At 48.1% G+C, this 12,776-nt stretch overlaps 3 non-coding genes across 3 annotated transcripts; all 3 read right to left on the bottom strand.

The window, feature by feature from the left end:
• Positions 1–3,040: 3,040 nt before the first annotated feature.
• On the bottom strand, positions 3,041–3,113 carry Trnar-ccu (transfer RNA arginine (anticodon CCU)). Its single transcript has one exon. It is a non-coding gene; the product is annotated as a tRNA-Arg (tRNA).
• Positions 3,114–4,563: 1,450 nt separating this feature from the next.
• Trnak-cuu (transfer RNA lysine (anticodon CUU)) lies at positions 4,564–4,636 on the bottom strand. Its single transcript has one exon. It is a non-coding gene; the product is annotated as a tRNA-Lys (tRNA).
• A 1,444-nt stretch (positions 4,637–6,080) lies between these two features.
• Positions 6,081–6,153, bottom strand: Trnak-cuu (transfer RNA lysine (anticodon CUU)). The gene has a single exon. It is a non-coding gene; the product is annotated as a tRNA-Lys (tRNA).
• Positions 6,154–12,776: the final 6,623 nt, after the last annotated feature.

Below are 12,776 nucleotides of genomic sequence, written 5' to 3'. Positions count from 1 at the left end.
CCAGCGTGTGGCTCGAACCCATGACCCTAGGATAAAGAGTCTGACGCTCTACCGACTGAGCTAGCCGGCTACCTCGGTGAATACCTGCCGGATAGCACGTCACACAGTACTCGTTTGGGTTGGGTGGTCCCATACAGAATCTCTCCATGCTGCCTAATGTTTTCCTAACGTCACACTCGTCACGTACTTCACTTTTATGTCATAATCATTTCTGAGAGGTAAAGAAATTGCATGACAGCATGCAGAGCTAGTGGCGTCAAAATTAACACACATACTTTATGTGACTCAAAAGCCGAACGAGTTACTTTCCGACATTGTTTTAGATGTGCAAGTGCCAGTCAAAACTCGAGGTGTCGGCACTCTGCCGACCATTTCGCTAGTTAACACCGGTCTTGTTGTGTGTGTTTCAAGCTCAAGAGCATTTCCAAGCAAAAAATGGTCAACAGCAACATTCAGACGGTTTCGTACTGCTCAATTGCTACATTAAAACGGTTTGTTTCTTTTTCAGAACTGGAAAAAAACGAGCGTGACAACATTCGAACCTGTAATCATCAGGTCCGAAGTCCGACGCCTTATCCATTACGCCACATAGTCACTGACGACCAACTATATCAATTATACGACTCATCTCGAAACGCTCACACCCCTGAGGATTTGTGTTTTCGTTTTACAAAGCCGCAGCCCCTTGCTCTTTCCCACACATTCGTTACATTCAACCTCTTACGAGACCGACCAAATATAGACTGAGAAACAAGACCACACACTTTGTGCATTCGGAATCGAAGGCAGGGCGTCCCTCGCCGCATTTGCTACGATGGCCATTTGCTACTTCTGCAGAAGCGGCGGCGGCGACGACGACGACGACGACGACGACGACGACGACCGCGAGAGGCTCTGAGATATGTGAGAAATACATCTATAAAATGTAAATCAGACTGCCTCGTCCCACTTTATGCTGTACCGCTTTGGCAAATGCTTTATCTGCGCCATTCGCCTTAATCACATCTGAGAGTAATTCTTAAAAAAAACGCCTGTCGCTAATTGTTCGTCTTCACAGATACTGTTTGCTATACGGCCACGACGCGCAACTGATTTCCAAAATTCATCATTCTCCTGTGTGGATGGAACGTCCGATGCCTGGTTTATTAGAGCAGTGCTCTACCACTGAGCTATAGGGGCGCGGCCTAGCGGTACTCTTGGGTACTTCGTCCTTACGGTCGTCTGCATCATCAGACTTCAGCTGACAACACTTCATATTACCGGCTAATATTTGCAGCTATGGCGACCCATTATTGCTTGTCTACACATCTGACACGTAACCGATGTGCTCTCCAAACAACAACACTTGCATTTCAGAACATGTCTTCAACACATGTCTACAAAATCACCTTCACATTCAAATACAGTTTCCTTGTGACTGACAGAGACGTAGGCAAAGTTTAAAGTTGCTATTTCCATTACATCTCCTTAATCAGAAAAACGGTAATTTACATGTGCAGCGGAACAAAATTCCGTTCCGCCCAGCGTGTGGCTCGAACCCACGACCCTAGGATTAGGAGTCTGACATTCTACCGACTGAGCTAGCCGGCTACCTCGGTGAATACCTGCCGGATAGAACGTCACACAGTACTCGTTTGGGTTGGGTGGTCCCATACAGAATCTCTCCATGCTGCCTAATGTTTTCCTAACGTCACACTCGTCACGTACTTCACTTTTATGTCATAATCATTTCTGAGAGGTAAAGAAATTGCATGACAGCAAGCAGAGCTAGTGGCATCAAAATTAACACACATACTTTATGTGACTCAAAAGCCAAACGAGTTACTTTCCGACGTTGTTTTTGATGTGCAAGTGCCAGTCAAAACTCGCGGTGTCGGCACTCTGCCGACCATTTCGCTAGTTAACACCGGTCTTGTTGTGTGTGTTTCAAGCTCAAGAGCATTTCCAAGCAAAAAATGGTCAACAGCAACAATCAGACGATTTCGTACTGCTCAATTGCTACATTAAAACAGTATGTTTCTTTTTCAGAACTGGAAAAAAACGAGCGTGACAACATTCGAACCTGTAATCATCAGCTCCGAAGTCCGACGCCTTATCCATTAGGCCACATGATCACTGACGACCAACTATATCATGTATACGACTCATCTCGAAACGCTCACACCCCTGAGGATTTGTGTTTTCGTTTTACAAAGCCGCTGCCCCTTGCTCTTTCCCACCCATTCGTTACATTCAACCTCTTACGAGACCGACCAAATATAGACTGAGAAACAAGACCACACATTTTGTGCATTCGGAATCGAAGGCAGGGCGTCCCTCGCCGCATTTGCTACGATGGCCATTTGCTAGTACTGCAGAAGCGGCGGCGGCGGCGACGACGACGACGACGACGACGACGACGACGACCGCGAGAGGCTCTGAGATATGTGAGAAATACATCTATAAAATGTAATTGACACTGCCTCGTCCCACTTTATGCTGTACCGCTTTGCCAAATGCTTTATCTGCGCCATTCGCCTTAATCACATCTGAGAGTAATTCTTAAAAAAAACGCCTGTCGCTAATTGTTCGTCATCACAGATACTGTTTGATATACGGCCACGACGCGCAACTGATTTCCAAAATTCATCAGTCTCCTGTGTGGATGGAACGTCCGATGCCTGGTTTATTAGAGCAGTGCTCTACCACTGAGCTATAGGGGTGCGGCCTAGCGGTACTCTTGGGTACTTCGTCCTTACGGTCGTCTGCATCATCAGACTTCAGCTGACAACACTTCATATTACCGGCTAATATTTGCAGCTATGGCGACCCATTATTGCTTGGCTACACATCTGACACGTAACCGATGTGCTCTCCAAACAACAACACTTGCATTTCAGAACATGTCTTCAACACATGTCTACAAAATCACCTTCACATTCAAATACAGTTTCCTTGTGACTGACAGAGACGTAGGCAAAGTTTAAAGTTGCTATTTCCATTACATCTCCTTAATCAGAAAAACGGTAATTTACATCTGCAGCGGAACAAAATTCCCTTCCGCCCAGCGTGTGGCTCGAACCCACGACCCTAGGATTAGGAGTCTGACACTCTACCGACTGAGCTAGCTGGCTACCTCGGTGAATACCTGCAGGATAGAACGTCACACAGTACTCGTTTGGGTTGGGTGGTCCCATACAGAATCTCTCCATGCTGCCTAATGTTTTCCTAACGTCACACTCGTCACGTACTTCACTTTTATGTCATAATCATTTCTGAGAGGTAAAGAAATTGCATGACAGCATGCAGAGCTAGTGGCATCAAAATGAACACACATACTTTATGTGACTCAAAAGCCAAACGAGTTACTTTCCGACGTTGTTTTAGATGTGCAAGTGCCAGTCAAAACTCGCGGTGTCGGCACTCTGCCGACCATTTCGCTAGTTAACACCGGTCTTGTTGTGTGTGTTTCAAGCTCAAGAGCATTTCCAAGCAAAAAATGGTCAACAGCAACTATCAGACGATTTCGTACTGCTCAATTGCTACATTAAAACGGGATGTTTCTTTTTCAGAACTGGAAAAAAACGAGCGTGACAACATTCGAACCTGTAATCATCAGATCCGAAGTCCGACGCCTTATCCATTAGGCCACATGGTCACTGACGACCAACTATATCATGTATACGACTCATCTCGAAACGCTCACACCCCTGAGGATTTGTGTTTTCGTTTTACAAAGCCGCTGCCCCTTGCTCTTTCCCACCCATTCGTTACATTCAACCTCTTACGAGACCGACCAAATATAGACTGAGAAACAAGACCACACATTTTGTGCATTCGGAATCGAAGGCAGGGCGTCCCTCGCCGCATTTGCTACGATGGCCATTTGCTAGTTCTGCAGAAGCGGCGACGACGACGACGACGACGACGACGACGACGACGACGACGACCGCGAGAGGCTCTGAGATATGTGAGAAATACATCTATAAAATGTAATTGAGACTGCCTCGTCCCACTTTATGCTGTACCACTTTGCCAAATGCTTTATCTGCGCCATTCGCCTTAATCACATCTGAGAGTAATTCTTAAAAAAAACGCCTGTCGCTAATTGTTCGTCATCACAGATACTGTTTGCTATACGGCCACGACGCGCAATTGATTTCCAAAATTCATCTTTCACCTGTGTGGATGGAACGTCCGATGCCTGGTTTATTAGAGCAGTGCTCTACCACTGAACCAAAGAGGCGCGGCCTAGCGGTACTCTTGGGTACTTCGTCCTTACGGTCGTCTGCATCATCAGACTTCAGCTGACAACACTTCATATTACCGGCTAATATTTGCAGCTATGGCGACCCATTACTGCTTGCCTACACATCTGACACGTAACCGATGTGCTCTCCAAACAACAACACTTGCATTTCAGAACATGTCTTCCACACATGTCTACAAAATCACCTTCACATTCAAATATAGTTACCTTGTGACTGACAGAGACGTAGGCAAAGTTTAAAGATGCTATTTCCATTACATCTCCTTAATCAGAAAAACGGTAATTTACATCTGCAGCGGAACAAAATTCCGTTCCGCCCAGCGTGTGGCTCGAACCCACGACCCTAGGATTAAGAGTCTGACGCTCTACCGACTGAGCTAGCCGGCTACCTCGGTGAATACCTGCAGGATAGAACGTCACACAGTACTCGTTTGGGTTGGGTGGTCCCATACAGAATCTCTCCATGCTGCCTAATTTTTTCCTAACGTCACACTCGTCACGTACTTCACTTTTATGTCATAATCATTTCTGAGAGGTAAAGAAATTGCATGACAGCATGCAGAGCTAGTGGCGTCAAAATTAACACACATACTTTATGTGACTCAAAAGCCAAACGAGTTACTTTCCGACGTTGTTTTAGATGTGCAAGTGCCAGTCAAAACTCGCGGTGTCGGCACTCTGCCGACCATTTCGCTAGTTAACACCGGTCTTGTTGTGTGTGTTTCAAGCTCAAGAGCATTTCCAAGCAAAAAATGGTCAACAGCAACAATCAGACGATTTCGTACTGCTCAATTGCTACATTAAAACGGTATGTTTCTTTTTCAGAACTGGAAAAAAACGAGCGTGACAACATTCGAACCTGTAATCATCAGCTCCGAAGTCCGACGCCTTATCCATTAGGCCACATGGTCACTGACGACCAACTATATCATGTATACGACTCATCTCGAAACGCTCACACCCCTGAGGATTTGTGTTTTCGTTTTACAAAGCCGCTGCCCCTTGCTCTTTCCCACCCATTCGTTACATTCAACCTCTTACGAGACCGACCAAATATAGACTGAGAAACAAGACCACACATTTTGTGCATTCGGAATCGAAGGCAGGGCGTCCCTCGCCGCATTTGCTACGATGGCCATTTGATAGTTCTGCAGAAGCGGCGGCGGCGGCGACGACGACGACGACGACGACGACGACCGCGAGAGGCTCTGAGATGTGTGAGAAATACATCTATAAAATGTAATTCAGACTGCCTCGTCCCACTTTATGCTGTACCGCTTTGGCAAATGCTTTATCTGCGCCATTCGCCTTAATCACATCTGAGAGTAATTCTTAAAAAAAACGCCTGTCGCTAATTGTTCGTCATCACAGATACTGTTTGCTATACGGCCACGACGCGCAATTGATTTCCAAAATTCATCTTTCACCTGTGTGGATGGAACGTCCGATGCCTGGTTTATTAGAGCAGTGCTCTACCACTGAACCAAAGAGGCGCGGCCTAGCGGTACTCTTGGGTACTTCGTCCTTACGGTCGTCTGCATCATCAGACTTCAGCTGACAACACTTCATATTACCGGCTAATATTTGCAGCTATGGCGACCCATTACTGCTTGCCTACACATCTGACACGTAACCGATGTGCTCTCCAAACAACAACACTTGCATTTCAGAACATGTCTTCCACACATGTCTACAAAATCACCTTCACATTCAAATATAGTTTCCTTGTGACTGACAGAGACGTAGGCAAAGTTTAAAGTTGCTATTTCCATTACATCTCCTTAATCAGAAAAACGGTAATTTACATCTGCAGCGGAACAAAATTCCGTTCCGCCCAGCGTGTGGCTCGAACCCACGACCCTAGGATTAAGAGTCTGACGCTCTACCGACTGAGCTAGCCGGGTACCTCGGTGAATACCTGCAGGATAGAACGTCACACAGTACTCGTTTGGGTTGGGTGGTCCCATACAGAATCTCTCCATGCTGCCTAATTTTTTCCTAACGTCACACTCGTCACGTACTTTACTTTTATGTCATAATCATTTCTGAGAGGTAAAGAAATTGCATGACAGCATGCAGAGCTAGTGGCGTCAAAATTAACACACATACTTTATGTGACTCAAAAGCCAAACGAGTTACTTTCCGACGTTGTTTTAGATGTGCAAGTGCCAGTCAAAACTCGCGGTGTCGGCACTCTGCCGACCATTTCGCTAGTTAACACCGGTCTTGTTGTGTGTGTTTCAAGCTCAAGAGCATTTCCAAGCAAAAAATGGTCAACAGCAACATTCAGACGGTTTCGTACTGCTCAATTGCTACATTAAAACGGTATGTTTCTTTTTCAGAACTGGAAAAAAACGAGTGTGACAACATTCGAATCTGTAATCATCAGATCCGAAGTCCGACGCCTTATCCATTAGGCCACATGGTCACTGACGACCAACTATATCATGTATACGACTCATCTCGAAACGCTCACACCCCTGAGGATTTGTGTTTTCGTTTTACAAAGCCGCTGCCCCTTGCTCTTTCCCACCCATTCGTTACATTCAACCTCTTACGAGACCGACCAAATATAGACTGAGAAACAAGACCACACATTTTGTGCATTCGGAATCGAAGGCAGGGCGTCCCTCGCCGCATTTGCTACGATGGCCATTTGATAGTTCTGCAGAAGCGGCGGCGGCGGCGACGACGACGACGACGACGACGACCGCGAGAGGCTCTGAGATGTGTGAGAAATACATCTATAAAATGTAATTCAGACTGCCTCGTCCCACTTTATGCTGTACCGCTTTGGCAAATGCTTTATCTGCGCCATTCGCCTTAATCACATCTGAGAGTAATTCTTAAAAAAAACGCCTGTCGCTAATTGTTCGTCATCACAGATACTGTTTGCTATACGGCCACGACGCGCAACTGATTTCCAAAATTCATCTTTCTCCTGTGTGGATGGAACGTCCGATGCCTGGTTTATTAGAGCAGTGCTCTACCACTGAGCTAAAGAGGTACTCTTAGGTACTTCGTCCTTACGGTCGTCTTGCATCATCAGACTTCAGCTGGCAACACTTCATATTACCGGCTAATATTTGCAGCTATGGCGACCCATTACTGCTTGGCTACACATCTGACACGTAACCGATGTGCTCTCCAAACAACAACACTTGCATTTCAGAACATGTCTTCCACACATGTCTACAAAATCACCTTCACATTCAAATACAGTTTCCTTGTGACTGACAGAGACGTAGCAAAGTTTAAAGTTGCTATTTCCATTACATCTCCTTAATCAGAAAAACGGTAATTTACATCTGCAGCGGAACAAAATTCCGTTCCGCCCAGCGTGTGGCTCCAACCCACGACCCTAGGATTAAGAGTCTGACGCTCTAACGACTGAGCTAGCCGACTACCTCGGTGAATACCTGCCGGATAGCACGTCACACAGTACTCGTTTGGGTTGGGTGGTCCCATACAGAATCTCTCCATGCTGCCTAATGTTTTCCTAACGTCACACTCGTCACGTACTTCACTTTTATGTCATAATCATTTCTGAGAGGTAAAGAAATTGCATGACAGCATGCAGAGCTAGTGGCGTCAAAATTAACACACATACTTTATGTGACTCAAAAGCCAAACGAGTTACTTTCCGACGTTGTTTTAGATGTGCAAGTGCCAGTCAAAACTCGCGGTGTCGGCACTCTGCCGACCATTTCGCTAGTTAACACCGGTCTTGTTGTGTGTGTTTCAAGCTCAAGAGCATTTCCAAGCAAAAAATGGTCAACAGCAACATTCAGACGGTTTCGTACTGCTCAATTGCTACATTAAAACGGTATGTTTCTTTTTCAGAACTGGAAAAAAACGAGTGTGACAACATTCGAATCTGTAATCATCAGATCCGAAGTCCGACGCCTTATCCATTAGGCCACATGGTCACTGACGACCAACTATATCATGTATACGACTCATCTCGAAACGCTCACACCCCTGAGGATTTGTGTTTTCGTTTTACAAAGCCGCTGCCCCTTGCTCTTTCCCACCCATTCGTTACATTCAACCTCTTACGAGACCGACCAAATATAGACTGAGAAACAAGACCACACATTTTGTGCATTCGGAATCGAAGGCAGGGCGTCCCTCGCCGCATTTGCTACGATGGCCATTTGATAGTTCTGCAGAAGCGGCGGCGGCGGCGACGACGACGACGACGACGACGACCGCGAGAGGCTCTGAGATGTGTGAGAAATACATCTATAAAATGTAATTCAGACTGCCTCGTCCCACTTTATGCTGTACCGCTTTGGCAAATGCTTTATCTGCGCCATTCGCCTTAATCACATCTGAGAGTAATTCTTAAAAAAAACGCCTGTCGCTAATTGTTCGTCATCACAGATACTGTTTGCTATACGGCCACGACGCGCAACTGATTTCCAAAATTCATCTTTCTCCTGTGTGGATGGAACGTCCGATGCCTGGTTTATTAGAGCAGTGCTCTACCACTGAGCTAAAGAGGTACTCTTAGGTACTTCGTCCTTACGGTCGTCTTGCATCATCAGACTTCAGCTGGCAACACTTCATATTACCGGCTAATATTTGCAGCTATGGCGACCCATTACTGCTTGGCTACACATCTGACACGTAACCGATGTGCTCTCCAAACAACAACACTTCCATTTCAGAACATGTCTTCCACACATGTCTACAAAATCACCTTCACATTCAAATATAGTTTCCTTGTGACTGACAGAGACGTAGGCAAAGTTTAAAGTTGCTATTTCCATTACATCTCCTTAATCAGAAAAACGGTAATTTACATCTGCAGCGGAACAAAATTCCGTTCCGCCCAGCGTGTGGCTCGAACCCACGACCCAAGGATTAAGAGTCTGACGCTCTACCGACTGAGCTAGCCGGCTACCTCGGTGAATACCTGCCGGATAGCACGTCACACAGTACTCGTTTGGGTTGGGTGGTCCCATACAGAATCTCTCCATGCTGAATAATGTTTTCCTAACGTCACACTCGTCACGTACTTCACTTTTATGTCATAATCATTTCTGAGAGGTAAAGAAATTGCATGACAGCATGCAGAGCTAGTGGCGTCAAAATTAACACACATACTTTATGTGACTCAAAAGCCGAACGAGTTACTTTCCGACGTTGTTTTAGATGTGCAAGTGCCAGTCAAAACTCGCGGTGTCGGCACTCTGCCGACCATTTCGCTAGTTAACACCGGTCTTGTTGTGTGTGTTTCAAGCTCAAGAGCATTTCCAAGCAAAAAATGGTCAACAGCAACATTCAGACGGTTTCGTACTGCTCAATTGCTACATTAAAACGGTATGTTTCTTTTTCAGAACTGGAAAAAAAACGAGCGTGACAACATTCGAACCTGTAATCATCAGATCCGAAGTCCGACGCCTTTTCCATTAGGCCACATGGTCACTGACGACCATCTATATCATGTATACGACTCATCTCGAAACGCTCACACCCCTGAGGATTTGTGTTTTCGTTTTACATAGCCGCTGCCCCTTGCTCTTTCCCACCCATTCGTTACATTCAACCTCTTACGAGACCGACCAAATATAGACTGAGAAACAAGACCACACACTTTGTGCATTCGGAATCGAAGGCAGGGCGTCCCTCGCCGCATTTGCTACGATGGCCATTTGCTAGTTCTGCAGAAGCGGCGGCGGCGGCGACGACGACGACGACGACGACGACGACGACCGCGAGAGGTTCTGAGTATGTGAGAAATACATCTATAAAATGTAATTCAGACTGCCTCGTCCCACTTTATGCTGTACCTTTTTTTTTTTTTTTTTTCCTTTATTGTGATTTTAATACCTGTGACAAACAGGTAGGCCGGCAGCGGACCAAGTATGCCGCTCTTCGGCCTCAGAGTATACACAGAACAGAGATGAGTGAGATATAAAAACAATCAAGACGGCGGGGTACAAACAGTAGACAAAACAGAGTTAAAACGGAGTCGGTCACGTGCGTAGCACAATGGATAAAAGCGGAGAAACACGGTGCACAAACGCAGATGGCAGATGGCCACACGTGAACCAGCGGAGCACAAACGACGAAACACAAACACACTGCAGGAGAGTCGAGGCACAAACACATGCGATGGTCTTCGGCGTAGGACGATGAAAGTAACTGATGGAAGACAGCAGAGTCGTGGCCTGCCAAGGGGAAAAGGTGTGGGGAAGAGGAGAGAGAGGGGGAGGGGAAGATGCCAGTGGAGGAGAGGGATGGAGGAGAAGGGGGAGGGTAGGGGGAGTGGAAGCCCAAGGAGAAAGGGGAGGGGAGGGAGGGAGAGAAGGGAGAGAGGGTGCCCACAGGAAAAGGAGAGGAGAGGGAAGGTAAGGCTCAAAGTTGGTAGGAGGGGTAGATGGAGGGGAGGAGGGCATCATCAGGGAGGGGGAGTTGACGGAAGCCACCGAGGGAGAGGGTGTGGAGGGTGTAAAGATGGAGAGCAGGTGGGATATAGGAATGCAGGCGCGGCAGCGGGTTGGGGTGGGAGAGGATGGGAGAGACAAGAGGGTGTGGAGGATCAAGCTTGCGGGAGGTGTAGAGGATCCGTAACCGTTCGAGGAAAAGGAGGAGGTGCGGGAAGGGAATCAGGTCATAGAGGATCCGCGTGGGGGAAGGGAGACGGATGCGATAGGCGAGGCGGAGCGCATGGCGTTCTAGGATCTGAATGGACTTGTAGAAGGTAGGAGGGGCAGAGATCCAGGCGGGATGAGCATAGCAAAGGATAGGACGGATGAGGGACTTGTAGGTGTAGAGGATGGTGGAAGGGTCCAGACCCCATGTACGGCCAGAAAGGAGCTTAAGGAGGCGGAGGCGGGAGCGTGCCTTGGCTTGGATCGTCCGGAGATGCGGGTTCCAGGAGAGGCGACGGTCGAGGGTGACACCAAGGTACTTGAGAGTAGGTGTGAGGGTGATGGGACGGCCATAAATAGTAAGATAGAAATCAAGGAGACGGAAGGAACGAGTGGTTTTGCCTACAATGATCGCCTGGGTCTTGGAAGGATTGACCTTGAGCAACCACTGGTTACACCAAGTGGTGAACCGGTCAAGATAGGATTGGAGAAGGTGCTGGGAGCGTTGCAGGGTGGGAGCGAGGGCAAGGAAGGCAGTGTCATCGGCGTACTGGAGAAGGTGTAGGGGAGGTGCAGGTGGAGGCATGTCTGCCGTGTAAAGGAGGTAGAGAAGAGGGGAAAGGACGGAACCTTGGGGCACACCGGCGGAGGGGTAGAAGGTGTAGGAATCAGTGTTGTGGATGGTGACATAGGAAGGACGGTGGGAAAGGAAGGAAGCGACCAGACGGACATAGTTGAGAGGAAGAGCAAAGGTTTGGAGCTTGAAAAGGAGACCGGAATGCCACACACGGTCATATGCGCGTTCGAGGTCGAGGGAAAGGAAGATGGCGGAACGACGGGAATTGAGTTGTTCGGAGAGGAGGTGAGTGAGGTGAAGGAGGAGGTCATCGGCTGAGAAGGACGGCCGAAAGCCACATTGGGTAGGGGGGAGGAGGCGGTGTTGGTGAAGGTGCTTGTGTAGGCGGCGGGTAAGAATGGATTCCAGGACCTTGCTGAAGACCGAGGTAAGGCTGATGGGACGGTAGGAGGAGACAGCGGAAGGCGGTTTGTCGGGCTTGAGGAACATCAGGATCCGGGAGGTTTTCCACAGGTCGGGGTAGTAGCCGGTGGACAGGACCACATTGTAGAGCCTGGCCAATGTGGAGAGGAAGGAGGCAGGAGCTTCACGGAGGTGACGGTAAGTAACACGATCGTGACCGGGAGCAGTGTTGCGTTTAGGGCGAAGTGTAGCAATGATATCTTGAGTGGTGATTGGGGTATTTAGTTCTGTGTGTGTGATGTTGTCCAAGTACTGGAAGCCAGGAGCAAGCGGGGGGACAGAGGTATCAGTTCGATCACGGACATCAGGAAAGAGGGAATAATCGAACTGGGGATCGTCAGGGATGGTAAGGATATCGGAGAGGTAGGAGGCGAAATGGTTGGCCTTACTAAGGGCATCAGGGAAGGGGTGGTCATCATGAAGGAGAGGGTAGTAGGGAGAGGGTTTAGATCCGGTAAGGCGGCGGAAGGCTGACCAGTACTTGGACGAGTTGATAGGTAAGGTGGCATTAAGACGGGTGCATGTCTGTCGCCAGTCCCGGCGTTTCTTTGCCGTGAGTAAGTTCCTGATGTGTCGCTGTAGTTGCCGGTGGCGTCGTAGTGTGTCCTGGTCACGTGTGTGAAGGAAGGCACGGTAGAGCCGGCGGGATTCACGCAGGAGAAGGACGGCCTGTGGGGGTAAGGTGGGGCGGTGCGGATGGATGGCAATGGTAGGGACGTGGGCCTCCACGGCCTCAGACAAGGTCTGCTGGAGAAAGGAGGCAGCACGGGTAACGTCGTCAGGTTGGTGGTAGGTGAGGGGGTGGCTATCGACCTGGAGAGCAAGGGAGTCCCGGTAGGCATTCCAGTTGGCACGGGAGTAGTCATGGACATATTTCGGGGGAGGG

This window comes from Schistocerca gregaria, chromosome 7 (genome assembly GCF_023897955.1).
Source record: "Schistocerca gregaria isolate iqSchGreg1 chromosome 7, iqSchGreg1.2, whole genome shotgun sequence".
NCBI classification, from domain to species: Eukaryota; Metazoa; Arthropoda; class Insecta; order Orthoptera; family Acrididae; genus Schistocerca; species Schistocerca gregaria.
This window is presented reverse-complemented; position numbering and strand designations above follow the sequence as displayed.